The sequence below is a fragment of the Bombus impatiens genome, unplaced genomic scaffold (genome assembly GCF_000188095.3).
Source record: "Bombus impatiens unplaced genomic scaffold, BIMP_2.2 scf_0033, whole genome shotgun sequence".
Taxonomy (NCBI): Eukaryota; Metazoa; Arthropoda; class Insecta; order Hymenoptera; family Apidae; genus Bombus; species Bombus impatiens.
Window position 1 is genome coordinate 518,291 of NT_176452.1, and position 14,974 is coordinate 533,264.

The 14,974-nt window shown below is 35.8% G+C and overlaps 1 protein-coding gene across 7 annotated transcripts in view; it reads right to left on the bottom strand.

The window, feature by feature from the left end:
• The window catches only part of LOC100748868 (collagen alpha-1(XVIII) chain), a 348,873-nt gene that overhangs the window by 292,629 nt on the left and 41,270 nt on the right, over positions 1-14,974 (bottom strand). The window lies entirely within an intron of this gene.

Here is a 14,974-nt window from a genome sequence, read left to right on the forward strand (position 1 = left end):
TCGAGATAGAAAAAAAAATGTTTCAGATGGAAGAATTTACAAATATGTGACAAAATTATTTGTCTAAATTACACTTACCGTATAATAAATTATTATTATTCCATGCTTAAGTTTAGAAATATCGATATACAAATTCTAAAATTATCTATGTAAATTAGCCTATACGAATAAAAAATTTATACTTTAAATGTACTAAATCGTCGACGCTGAGGATTTTACGTAATCAAAATAGAATTATTGTTATTAATTACGTAAATATTAATATAACACTAGATTACTATATTAGCATTTACTGCACTACTTATATTCATTATATCTCTGCATTAATATATTGAGATTATTATATAAATGTAACAATAAAATTCCATAATATGTAGAATTAGTATAACTCGGGTAACAACAGTACAACGTCGAATATTGAAAAATTCAATTTACGATAAAACATAAGTAGAACAGATACCTACATACCCAAATCTAACTTCGTTAAACAAACAATCATCGACGAATCACAATGATCTATCCTTCGTTTTGCATAAGCCACTATTGAAGGAACAAAATGAATGACAATGAAAATATGATTTAAATTCTACCAGCAGTAAAATTAACTGTAAAAGTCCAGGAACCAGGACACAAGCGGACGCGATAGGAAAAGCGCAGGTGATAGTACGTGAGAAAATTTCACGAGCGTGCCAAGAGAATTGGACGATGTAAAGTAGCTAAATCTGGACAGCGTTAAAAAGCCGGGTACTAGCCACTGGGAACATTCGTCGACGATTTATTATGTTGCCGTGGCTGTGAGCTCACGGTCGTCGAGACTCGCGTAACGAGTTTATTAAATATTTCATTCGAGCACGAAACGAGGGGATTGAAGTGACGCGACTCGCTTAGAAAGGGCCGCACCAGAGAAAAGGAAAGGGTGCCAGCCGAGAGAAGGCGAATTGTGAGAGATACTCTTGGAAACCAGAACAAGAAACGAGCTTAGAATTCATTGGACGGAGATTAAACAAATGTAAGGAGAATAAATAAAAACCAAGTAAACAATAAAATGAAACTTTTATAAAAGAGTGACTGACTGAAAGTAGAGTACTGTAGCTACTGAAAGCAAAAAAAAATGGAATTTTAGTTTGAAAAATATCTATACCATACTAGAACTTCGCAATTCGTGTGCAGATATGTACCATTCTTTTGACAGATGTTTAATTTCAGGTTTCAAACTCTGTATTTACATCCTTTGATCCCCCTCCTTGCTATTTGTTATTCATTTCTGTTTATATATATTCATTGCCCTTTTTTTTTTACTTATAATAAAAATTCCAAACGATATAAAAATTTCATCTGAATAAAAATATACGTTACATAAGAAGAGTTACATATATGTGACATATATAATACTACATATGCAGGTAAATATTTCAGAAAGATTAATATAGGAAAAACTAAAAGGAAAAGAAAAGTAAATAAAACGCTATAAAATTATAACTAAACAATTGAATAAAATATGAAGAAAAAGTGTACGAGAATGAACCATCAAAAATAGAGAAATAAATTATTGCGATAAATTCAAGGAAAAGAATATAAATGAATAAATAGTATCTGAAGAGTAGGTTGCCGAAACGATAAGACAAATGGGGATCTTTAATGTGCGAAACGACACGTGACAGGCAAAATTGACTCGAAAAAGCTGGAAAAAGCTCGAAATAGAAAGGGGCGCGAAAAGAAGCAACCCTTTTATAATTTGATTCCCTGTGACAACCCTTGCTTGTTTTCTGCCTGCGTTTCGCTGTTGCTCTCTGGCTGTTTCAGCCACCGCAACACGATGTACGACACACGTGCGACACGTCAGGCCTGTGATTGCTATTTCGTGCTCTTCCATGAGTTTATTAAATGGTTCGGTCGCTCGTGAATAATTCTGTGTAAAAGGAGAACCAGGAGTTGGTAATCCAGGGTCCACATGATCAATATCTCGCTGGATACTGATACAAGATATTTTTTATTGACTTTCCTTTTCCCAATCTCTGTTTGTTTTCAATTGTCCAATGTTTGTAAGGGTAAGTTATTGTTGATAAAATATATTAAATAAATTCTTATAGCTTTCTTCTTTAATTGGCGATAAAATCACTTGTTTAACGAATTATTCAACGTTTGTAGAGAAAATTTAAGGTGTTATTATAATATTATAAGGAAAATACCTTATTAGTATTCAGGATACTTTGTTACGGAATTATGCTGTTTTTCTTTTAATTGAAAATTAGGCCGCTAGTCTTGACTAAGTAACAAAATTGTTCGAGAAGTCTCGTCTTACACTGTAGGAGGTTTTCGAGTATTAAACTTGGATAAATAATGAGATGTCATTGAAATGAAACCATGTTAAGAGTATCCCATTTATTTGATTATCTCAAGATCGTGTCATCATCCAGTACAAATATAGGTATGCGTATACTTCGTTAAGAAATTGTAAGCGATATATGAAATATTCGAATGATGGAGATTCTCTTCGTTATGTGAATTTTAATCGCTAGGAATAAATCTGTTAATTTAATAATGGTATTTCAATATTAATTTAGCTAATTAGCTTAATAACATTATTAAGACAAAAGGCAGCATTCAGTAACGCAAATTGACTGAAAAGGAATCGCAAATAAAACGTTACGTTAAAACAACTTGAAGCAAAGTTGAATCACCTCGACTCCATCCCATATCCATATCCAAACGGAAAATAAATACGAACGAAGAAATACAGAAGCAACGTTCGTCGAAATGAACAATGTCTGTCGAAAGAACGATTTCTACGGCGAAGCAGAGGAGCGACGAATTCGAGCATCGCGCTCGAATAATCTCGTAAATTTAGAAGTGGAGCGCGGACGAAAATTCAGCCTGGTTTTCTAGCAGCCTGCGTCCGCGTGGCGACGTGCATCCACCAATTAAATTCCAGACAGCGGTGTAGCAAGCGGCGAGCGGAAAAGAAGACAACGCCGCGTGCAGTTTATGTGTTGCAGAATCGTGCGATAAACGCGAAAGGGAGCGAGCGTTCGACTGCGCGCGCGGAACCGCTTCTAGCGTTTTCAGCGTTTCCAGCATACACTTCCGCTCTGTTCGACCAGCAACGTTAATTCGCGTTAAACTTTTCAGTCATAAGTTTTTACCTCGAAAGAAGAAAGTTGAGATATAAGAGAAGTATTGTATAATACGATTAATTAACCGTTTAATAAGGGAAGAAAATTTTCTAAAAATCGAGTAGAATCATTCTATAACATTTACTTCGACATTGACTTATTTACTATGATTATTGCTGTTGAAACACTGGGAAATTATTGTACGATACGATTAATTAATCATTGAATGGGAAGAATATTTCATGAAAAGTGTATCAATTATTGAATTCGATGAAAATGTGTAACAAAATTACTTAAACGTTGATTTTGTTAATCTACGCGATATTATCATTTTTCATAGATACATTATAATTCATCACCTTCAACTTATTTTCTGAAACAAAATTTTCGATAGAGAATTAATGAAGATCAATAGACGTGCATGAAGTAAATTACTTAACTAATCGCCTTGTTATTTCCAATATTATCGAAATGAAACTTTCTCGATTATCTTGTAGTTTATGAAGGACGCGTTGTGTTTGACAGTATGATAGATTGATGCATGTATCTATTAAGTCTAGTTACAACAAAGGAGAGTAATTATTGACGTATAACAAGATCCGTCACGGTATTGAACCTCAGCCGTTAATTATCGCTCCAGTTAATAACATAATCGTCGATGCGATTTGCTAATCCCGATATTATTAGAACATTAATTACTCGAATGTAAACTAATAGAAAAATAGATCAATCTAACTGTTAATAATATATAGTTCGTTTGACGTAACGACTCTGTGCATTGCTGCCTATTAACCGTGTAACGAAGTTATACTAAAATCGTGGAAATACTACTAGGTATTAGGTATCGCACAAATAAAATGAACGCAGAAACGTCGGAAATACAGTTTTGTCGTTTGTGTAGTTTAAGAAAAGATTAATGCGGTCTTTACAGTCTTTACAATAGCCTTCTACAATCTTTTGAAATAAAAATGGCGAAAAGAAATAATAAAGTCATTTGCTTTTAATTTCATATAATTTCTTATTGATACAATCACAGCATCGATTGAATATTTGTGAAAGGAGTGTAATACGAATTCACAAAGTATATTTCTACCCAACTTTCATTACAAAATTGCTTTTGCTTTGCTTATAAATGAATTTAAAATGAAAAGCACCTGAACGACACTTGGAAGAAATAATTTAATACAGTCACCAAGAGAAAATGTTCTATTCCACAAATTTAATTTATGAAATGAGCCGTTTCAGTGTTGTGTCTTGCAAATCAAACATTCACATCAATCATGTCCGAACTTCATCAAGATATATACCAACTGCTAAATGAAACCCATCAAAACCTCGTCAAAACTACACCATCCCTATCCCAAACATCATCTCGCACTCCTAACCAAATAAAACACTCAAATAAAACAATTAAGCAACCCTATATCATCGTCCATCCGTCCACGAAAACACAGGACAAACAATATCACAGGATAGATTCAAACTCTCGTTACCTAAATTATAAGAACGCGTGTTGTTACGATCGCCTATTATTCCTGCATATTACAGATATTCTCATTAATTTAAAGGAATATCCGAACGTAAAACGTCTCGATCGTATCATAAATATAATCTAACAGCAAAGTCTAACACGCGTCATCGAAACCCTGTCAACGTAGAATTGAGTTTTTCTCGCGGTGTACTTTCTGCCGCTGGCGTAATATAACGGGGGAGAAGAGCAAATTTTCATGGTGTTATCAATGCTCCCGCAGGGACGATCCGAGTGTCGGTTCGCACGAGTGCGTGTAATTTCGAGGGTTGTGTTTTTCTTACGATCCAACGGGAGCTGTCGGGAGATAACGTTTGTGTAAATATGAACGTCGCTTAGACAGAGGGATACGAAAAGAGAGAGAATTTACGAAAAGAGGGGGGAGGTACGAATGACCATGGCAAAGCGAAATCGAGCTGAGAAAACTGGCGAAAAAGCCTTCGCGCACGGAATAATACCGCTCAGTTTTCTAAGTACGCTTACAGCGTTCCATTATACCCCAGCCTGTGGCTCTACAAAACGCGCCATTAAATAGCTACAGCTGCGTATCCTCGAAAAACGGGCCGCATTTTCTCTCAACGTTCCCGGTCCGATCGAGTTTCGCGAAACGACGTCGATTTGGACATTTTACGGACCCGTTACAGTGGATTTTAAAACGAAATAAGAGAATAAAGTGTAAGTATAACCAGTTCAGTGGTGCGATAGAATTGGGGATATAACGATAGAATTGAGGATAGTGACATATAAATGAATACGTTACGTAGAAATCGTTGATGCGCGACAGGGAAAGAAAATGACGAAGAATGATTTTCAATTTAAATCTGACTTTTTTCAATTTGATTTGAATGCAGTTGCGTTATTACGTACTAGAATTATCGACTGAGGTATATAATCTCTTATCTAATGTAAGGATATAGTATGGAAAGAAGATAATTTTATCTACCTATCCATATATTTTATAAAAAGTTGTTCAAATTCTAAAAAGTCACAGGAATTAAAAAAAGCTATCGAATTAACTGTTTTCGTTCTTCAGAATTGTACTTGTATCGCACTGGTTATACTGGCGATAACTTAGCAGAATTTAACGTACCGTGAAAATTCAATGTTACGACACTGTAAGAATGTTACGGTTTTCCGTGATCATTAAGGGGACGAGACGCGGTTCCGTGGCTTCGCCATTTTGACGTTCAGAGTCTCGAAGGATGCCTGGTCGTGGAAAAATAAAGGGATGACGAATGGGAGAGCGATAACAAGAATCGTGGGATCTCATTTCGTCGCCTGCCGCCACAACGAATAGAGAAAAAATTTTTCGACGTCGCGAAAGCATAAATTCACCGAGACGAACGCATTTCTCCTGTTTGCCCTAGCATATATCGCAATTTTTCATTCCAAGCGAAATATTTTCAACGTCAAAATGGTAGGAGGGTAAGGTTCGCGTAATTTCACCGATTAATTAATTTCGTTTTATAGATTTTCGTCCTTTGAATTTTCATTAAAATTGAACTTAAAATTGATCGATGGTTGTATGTATAAATGAGATGATTCAGAACATTGTACTTAATAATATATATTAAAAATCATTAAAATTGGTGAAGTGTGTTCTTCCATATATAATCATAAAAGAATTTTATCGATGTAAGATATTCAATTAAAATAAAATCATGATTAAACTATGGCCACTGCATATAAATGGCGTCTACAACTGTACAAGTACTTTTGTAAGCCTGTACATCTTGGGCATATTACACAAAGTATATTACACGAATACCAGAATCGCGAACAAGTGTTCGAGTCGTCGTTCCATGGTATTACGATTTCCATCCGGAAATATCGGATGCAGCATATGTTTTTACAACGGTACACAGTCGTCGCCGTGGGAATTTACGACGAAATTTGTAAAATAGAGGAACAAATTGATTCGCCGCGGAAAAGGAATCTTGTACAATTGAATATTCTCCCAGGAGCATCGAAGGTCCTGGAAATCTGTGCCGTAGCAGCCAGCCCACGTGTTCCTAGAATACTAAACCGGCTCGTCTGTTTCACGATTCCTTTGTCGGTGTGGAAATCGGTGGGCGCGTGGAAAAATCGCTGGTCCCAGGGAAAATAGAGGAACGAGCCACGTCGCCACCAGGTCATCGGGCTTCTATCCACGACGTGACTCGAGGACGCTTCCCATCGCGACGCTTGAAAAGGGGAAACGATCGCCCCGAGGGATATTTGCGTATCGGAGGAAAGAAAATTAAACTGGAAGCCCCGTGGACTAGGGAGACGCGTCGCGTGCCTCCCATGTCCACTGTACCGTGGAAAAATATCAACCAATATCTTTTGTTATTTCAATCTAGAGGCACTGTCGCGCGGAAAACTACGCGTTTTGAAAAAACTTGGAAATTTCAATTGATATCTTTTTGGTTTCAAAGGTAGAGAGCTTCGGATGCAGATGAGAATATTAACAAATGGTCAGTTTTGGAAAAAAATGCTTTAAAAGATGAAAAAATGGCCACACGATGGCCAGATGAAAATGGCAACGTGAGTTCGTGCTCGTCATCCATATGCAGATGCGTTAGTTATGAGAAATAGTAACTAAAAGATAATCCTAGTTACAATCGATAGATTTAATCGATAGGCTTAAGATGCTTTTTTGTTTTTATCCCTAGATTTTGTAAGCACGTGCAATAAAGGTTTTTTTGGCTCACAACGGTGTGATAGATTTATCAATTCGGTAAGATAATAACTATTGTGATCCTACCTCTGAGTATAGAAATAACAACATAATTCTTCAGAAATTCTGCTGCTAAATCACTCAAAGTTCAAAATCGAGCAAATCTACAGTATCACCAGATTGTTGCTACGTGAGAACAACAGCCAATAACGATCTCGTGGTATTTCGGATATGCTCGATTCTAAACTTCAATTGATTTACTAGCAGAATTTCTAAAGAATTATTTCATAGATGAGTCAGAATAAACACTAATAACGTTTTTTGTTCCTTGAGAGATGCTGTTAAACGCCCTGCAAGATTTTTTCGTTCGCAAGGAGGTCCAAAAGTGGTCATTTTTTAACATCCTCCTATGAAGTCGTTCGATATGAATTTTTATACGAGGCGATTGAGCCGAGAGCTTAGATTGTAAGAAATTAGATTAGAAAAGAAGAATTTATGGTGAGTGAATCTGATTAAATGTATTATGCAAATGGTATCGCACTGGTTAAAGATATTAGACTACGTCTAATATCTTTGTCATATTTTGTCATTTGTAATAATTTGTCATATCTAGAATGTCGATACGAATTTGTAAATTGTATGAAAGTTTCAAAAAATTGTTAATTAAATGATTGTTAGTATATCAGCATTTACTTTCATCATTTAAAGGCCAGAACTGTAATATTAGCAATCTGTTCCAGAACGTGCACGATTATTTAATTCAGAGAGCACAGTTGTACGTGCTGCACCACGTGCAGCATTTTGAACAATTTCAGCGTTATTAAAATGTATCTTAAAAATTACGTATCGTATTTTCATTTGTGAATCCTATTTTAAATTGATAGAATGAACTGATTACGTATGATACTAACTCTTTTTGAAACAATACGTTCTGTGTTAAAATTACAAACTTTTAGTTCTTTACAACCGACGGCGAGAAATAATTTTGTCGATTTTACCTGAAAAATGAAAACGATGAAGTATGAAATCAGTGCCAATGATCGAACGCGATATAGCAGAATCACGAAGCCAACAAACGCTATTTAAACTCGATGAGTCAATCGTAGCTTGAAATCGTTCGGATTCTGTCTTGAAACGTCTCGAAATTCCCAGTATATATCCTGCGGGATGAGTTTTAAATTATTCAAAAGCGCGACCGGTCACGATATCTACGATCTAAACGCGAGATGAGTGGCTCGATTATTCCTTCTGTCTCCTTTATTAAGAAGTTCTCTCGGTCGTTGCGTTCGCGCGATTATCATCCCACCGAGAATTCGGGCATTATTGCTTCCCAAGAGAAGTCGAATCCCGTTAATTTCGAGCCGCTTTTCATACGACCGACTCGAGCCGTTTTCCATTTCAACTCTGTGTACACGGCCGAAGCCGAACGTTGAATTCATTTTCGAACTTTCCATGGTGCTCGCGAGTTGATCGAGAATCGCGACGACAGTGCAAAGAGACGAAGAATTGAGGAATCTCTTGTCTCGCGGTGCTACCAATCTTGCTTATTTTATGTTTGAAAATGAAGAAAAAATTAATCGAAGATGTTAAACCGGATCTTTGACATTTGATTTATTTAAAGGAGTAGTTTGTCAATTGAAAAATCTAGAAAAATTTGAAATTTTTACGTTACTTGATAACAGTAACAGAATATTTGAATTGAATAGAATATTTTCAATATTCAGGGTTTCTTTTTAATTTGACATTTAACAGAAGGTAAACAACTAAAATAAAATGTTCGAAATATGTTACATAAAACATATAAAAAGCATATTCGATGTGCGAAGCGACTACGTTAATGAAGATGAACAGTATAGAAATAATGAATACGGTGTCCTTTCGAGTTTAAAAACAGACCGTCGTGGTCACGTCGAATAGAACACAGTAGAGAAGATACGAATAATCAGACGCGGTGGAATCAGAGATAATGGACAGACAGTGGAAACGGCGTGTATGGGTCAGCCGCGTTAAAAAGGGAAGATCGGCTGGTTAGTGGAGAAGCACAAAGTCGTACAGTCTGGCATAGAATGCTTTTCACAGAGGTTACGGCTGATATAATCGCTTTGTTTCCCCATTCTTGTTTCGTGGCTTTATTAAACGAATTTAATACAAAGTTTCGAATTATCTTTCGCTACAGATCTACTGTATTTTGAATTTATACAAGGGTATTGTAATAAACCGTGGAATATGTAGATCTCTCTATGAACCATATCGTACAGAAGTTTCGAGAAGTGAGAATTATCTTCAGTTTTATTTGCATAACTATAAATATAATAACACTGCTTTCAATTAGTATGAGAAAGTGAATGACTTTAATTGTATACGTCATCAGTTGCATTACTTTGGTTGCAAATGAAATATCTTTTTTAATCCTGAATTATAAATACACATTAACCTTTTAGATGTTAGGAATCATTAATATCATAAGTTTATCGCCTAGAATTTCTTCTGGTAGGAAAATTTCTTAGAAATATTTACCTCGAGAATGTAGCAAACGAAACTTGTCCTATTTTCGAAGCTGCTTACTCAACAATTAATAGATTCTAAATGTACTTTAGACTTTTTCCTTATAACTATCTTAAGTGTAATCTTCTAAGTGAAATATTTTAGTATTTACGCTTTCAACTTGCACTGTTTTTATAAATTTTGCTTGTTTCTGCTTTAGCCTGTCGAAAATAGTAAAGAACGATAATTCACAGCGACGATCTTCAGTGTAACAACTGTTAGTTCAAAGGAAAAATCAGTCATAATTAATTACTGGAACGATATTGAAGTTGGAAGGTTAATATTCCCATTAAGGATGCGATCTCTATCATAATTCCAAGAAGTTCGATAACTTTCTCTTATCGCGATCCCAACTACGGTGGTTCTTGCAAGACTGTCCTTTGACTTTCCGACATGATTTTGCAAGCAAAATCAGTTTTATCTACGGGAGAATAATTTTCCAACAGAAAGTTCCCGACCGAACATCGTTGTCCTAATAAAAATTTTCTCGCTAGGAAAGAAAACTTCGCCGTTTACCTTTGGCAATACATTAAAATTCTTCGTATTAAAAGAGATTCAGATAAGTGTTACGAAAGTTTTCATTTAACTTTTTTTAAGCAAAAAAAAATCGTTTTGAACAACGCGATCATATGCCGAATTAATAAAATATTGTTTTTTAAAATCAGCCTAAGAAAACGACGGTAAGAGGAAGCATCAACTGAGATTTACAATGCACGTAAGCTTTGCATCAAAAATTTCTCGCAGTTTTTCAAATCAAGAATCCGTACACTGTCTAAAGTACATATTTCAACTTTTCCTTCTTCGTGCATTAAAGAAATTCACCTTGTGTGTAACCGGCTGTGCGGCGAATGATAAACGAACCCACTAAAAGTTGTAAGAAAAGTAGATGCCGCGGGGAAAACTGTGTAACGGAAACGAAAGCTGGACGTGGATAGGGTCAACTGGTATATTTACATAGTAGGTATATACCTACAGGATACGCGGTAGAATGTTGGATACGAAGGCAAGTTCTATGATTAAATATTACCGAGGATACGCTGTCGTCTCCGGTGAGGCCTTCTGTATCTAGAAAAGAGCTTCAAAAATCTCTTGGCCGCGTCTCAGTACGCCGCTTCTAATCTGCACGCCAGCCATTCTTCCATCTCACTACCTGTGCCTATCTTCTTAATTCATCGGTTACATATTACAAATTCCGCTCTATATGCTGCTTTGTATCCTTGTTGTTACTATTATTTTTCAAAATAATATACCGTGTAAAAAATATACTATATGAAAATTCTTGCATCCTACATATTAATATACATAAAAAAAATTCTATCTTAATAACGATAAAACTAAAGCGCAATCGTTTCTCTAAACCATTTAAGAATCTTTCATATCAAATATTTCTCAATGCAAAATTCATTCGATCTTGAGTTTATGCTACCATTGAACTCCGGAAGACCCAGAATCCACAGGTTAAAGTTAATACCAACCAAGAAATCTCCGTGATACTAGATAAAAAATTCCATTCGAGCGTTGCATCCTACACATCATTCTCGAACGTCGTCCACATAAGACATTCATATAAAAACTCCAACCTCCTAGCGGTAAAAATTTCAACGGAAGGTCTTGGGAAAAGATGGAAGCGGAGGGCGCGAAAAAAGGAAGGTGAAGAAGGAACGAGCTCGTAATATCTCACGAATATTCTCAAACGGGCTGTAACCACGGGTAAAATCGCATTCAAACTTCTCGATTATCTTCCCCGAGAGTCGAAGAGCGTTACTACTACCCTCTGTGTTCCCTTCCCTCTATTTTTTTTTCCTTCTTCCCATTCTTCGTCGTTCAGCAGAGCCAGCCTTGACAAATGTGACCCGATAAACGGCCGTTCGCTTCCTGTGGTCGGTTTTGAACTCGAATAATCGATCGTTTCCCATCGATCGTGCTTTCGAACAATCGCCTCGTTTTAATGCGACTCGAGGAATGCAAACGGTTAGGGTAGATAAAAAGATTTGCTTGTTGTGAAGGATGATTGTTTCCGGGATTCTGATTGGGAATAATGATGAATAGATCGTGCGTTTATGCATTTACAGGATCTTTAAAAGTCTTTTTGCAAAAGTACATACATCTCAACACATTAGAGAGAAGATAAAAACTGCATTTCAGCTTTAATTTAAAGAAATAAAATTGTAATAAAACACTTAAAAATTAAGGCGCTATTAAAGAAAAAGAAGAATAAATACAATACTATTTAAAATTAGTCATTTGATTTCATTGAGAAATCAAAGAGGAGAATAAGATCCCATTTCAACTACCCGTTATGTCATCAGTTCACAACAAGAGCCAAATCACGTAAATACAGGATACCCATTCAATTTAAAACAGAAAGAGATTCGAGGTAGCCTACTTATTCAGCGATCCCGAAGAAATCGGTGGTCCTGTCATTCAGCCTAAAATCAGGCCACCTATATCGCAATTTTAACGAACTCGCGCATCTTCTGTTCCTTCTGATTCTACTGAAATTGATTTTATTATCTCCCAAAGGCTTATGTATACATCACGCGTTCCCATCAAGAGCACTATTCGGAAAGAACGGCTCGCCAAAATCGTCGCCCATTTTAATTTCACGAGTTCATAGTTATCCTTTGCACTATCTCTCGTATCTGGGGTAAAACCTCGGATTTGGAATTCGATTCTAGTCCTTTAGACGCTTCCATTACGGAACGGCACAAATTATACGTTACTTCTGTTCTTATAGTACTGGAAAAGGAAAAACTCGTGTAACGTTTGCGAGAAAAGACTTGTCGCAATGGGAAAAGGATTCGAATGGAAATACATAAGCGAAAAACGAATCGTATTTGGAACATTCGAAAAGAAGAAAATGCACGGAGAGAAGCATCGTTTTAAACTATTAGGTATAAGGCTCGCAATAGAATAATCGTATAGTAAAATAAAATTTTACAACAGCTTTATATCTCAATTCTAAATAATAATTACATTACTGTTATATTACTGTCATATCGCTATTATATTACTTGTAATTAAGTTATCATCGGAAAGTATTTCTTAAAGAATACCCTACTCTTATTATTAAATTATTTTTTTATCATTAATTTCTTCTTCCTTAAATCATTCTATTCTATTCTTAAAATATTTCCCTCTGCCCAAACTTCAAATTCCATCCTGCCGAATTAAAGGAAGAAATAACGAAACGAATGAACACACGTAACCATAAAGAACCTCTATTTCTCAAATAATTTTGCACCCCTCAAAACTGGTAAACTAGATTATCTTTTATCTTCATCGTCAAAAACTGAATTACTTCCTACATTCCTCGAAATAAAAAACTAGAGGATGGGATGAAACATTTTTACACGTTGCGCAAGCATGTCGAACATTGAATCAAAGGTGTCGCGTGCAACACGTTTTCCCTATCGCGACACGTGTATAAAGCACAGCTTTTGTCCGGCTCGTAATTTTTCGGTTTCATTTGGCCAGCCTCCAAACGGCTGCATATTGTGTCAGCTGAATTCTCTTCTCAGACACGCGGGAAATTGCTTGGCCGGAAACGACCACAGGGTAACACTCATTGTCCCCGCGGCATAGCAACCCGGAAAATCGTTTTAATTGGTTGCATGGACCAGCCAGAAAATTAGCCAGGGTAAGCACGCGAGGTAAACTCTTCACGGTTAATCCATGTCGCGATAACGATCATCGAATTTCTCCAACGGATAGGAGAAATAAATTATTTCCACGGTTCTGGTGAATGGGATCTAAAACAGTTCGAGTCTCTTCGAATTTATGTTGTGGTTCGCGAAAGTATTTATGGGAGATTATGTATTTATGGGAGGTTTGAAGATGCAAAAATACACAGAATATATAATATAAGAAAATATACAAAATATCCAACATATAATATTCTGTACAATATTTGATACATAAAACAATTTTCTACCTAAGTTCCGTTTTTCAAATTCTATTCATAAAAATATGAATTTCCACAAATATCCTCTTGAGCAAGATCTTCAAGAATTCTATGTTTCGCATTTATGTTCGACGTAATTTGATTCTTCGTAGTGTTGAGGAATTTCGAATTTTCAAAGATTTAAAGATCGAGAATCTAACGACCATTATGAAATATGTAGTTCGTTGGAATCTGGCAAATTTATTAAAATCAAAAAACGATAGTCGATTTCGAGGATGTGGCGACGATTCCATTTCAGAACGATGCCACCCTGCAATTACTTAATTAGTTCCCGGGAAGCGATATTTAGGGAGAGCGTACTAATTCGCAAACTGGCGGCTGCGTGGGGAATTTGTGGAGTTTCATCGCGCAACCGTAAATCCCTTGTGTCGTAGAGATTCTAGAAATGCGCGAGTTAATTTTGGTCGCTGTCGTTGGGAGCGTTGAACGCGCTATGTGATAGAGGTAATGTTATTTCTCTAGGAATATTAGAATACTAAAGTAGTAGATATTGCCTTAATTAGTATGCATTGTATCTCGGTGGTAAGATTAGGTAGGTTTGAAAGATTTTCGCGCTTGTATTTTAACTAATTATCGCTTTATGAGATTATATCAAATTAAAGGACGTGTACTGTCATCTGATCAGGAGAATAGTTCAATTTAATTTGTGAGATTTTCGCATCTGGGCCCTCTTCTGCGATAATTTACTTTGTCATAATATCGGTAAAGCGACAGTAGGTCATTTTACAATTCTATAATTTCGAATAGATATTTTGTATTAAATGAAAAATTAATTTCGTTTGAATTTTGTAAGAAGAAGGTACACTGATAAACGAACTAGATGTGAAAAACACCTTCGAACAAAACCTACATTAAAAATTAAAGTTCCGAATCTTTTTGATAAATCCAGGCGAATAAAGATTATCAATTTAACAAATTGCACATATAAATATATGATAAATCTTCAAGATAGTAATATTTTATAAACATTTTCCTGATCGTTATAACGTATTTTACACATTTCCATATCTAATATCCTTCAGTTCTTCGCACGAAATTATATTTCGCCTTCATTCGACATTAACTCGCGTTTCCATCGTGCTCGATTCCATTTGACTGCGCGTATAGGATTTCGATCAAACGATTACCCTTTTTATTGCAGACAAGCGGACTATCGTTTCGTATTT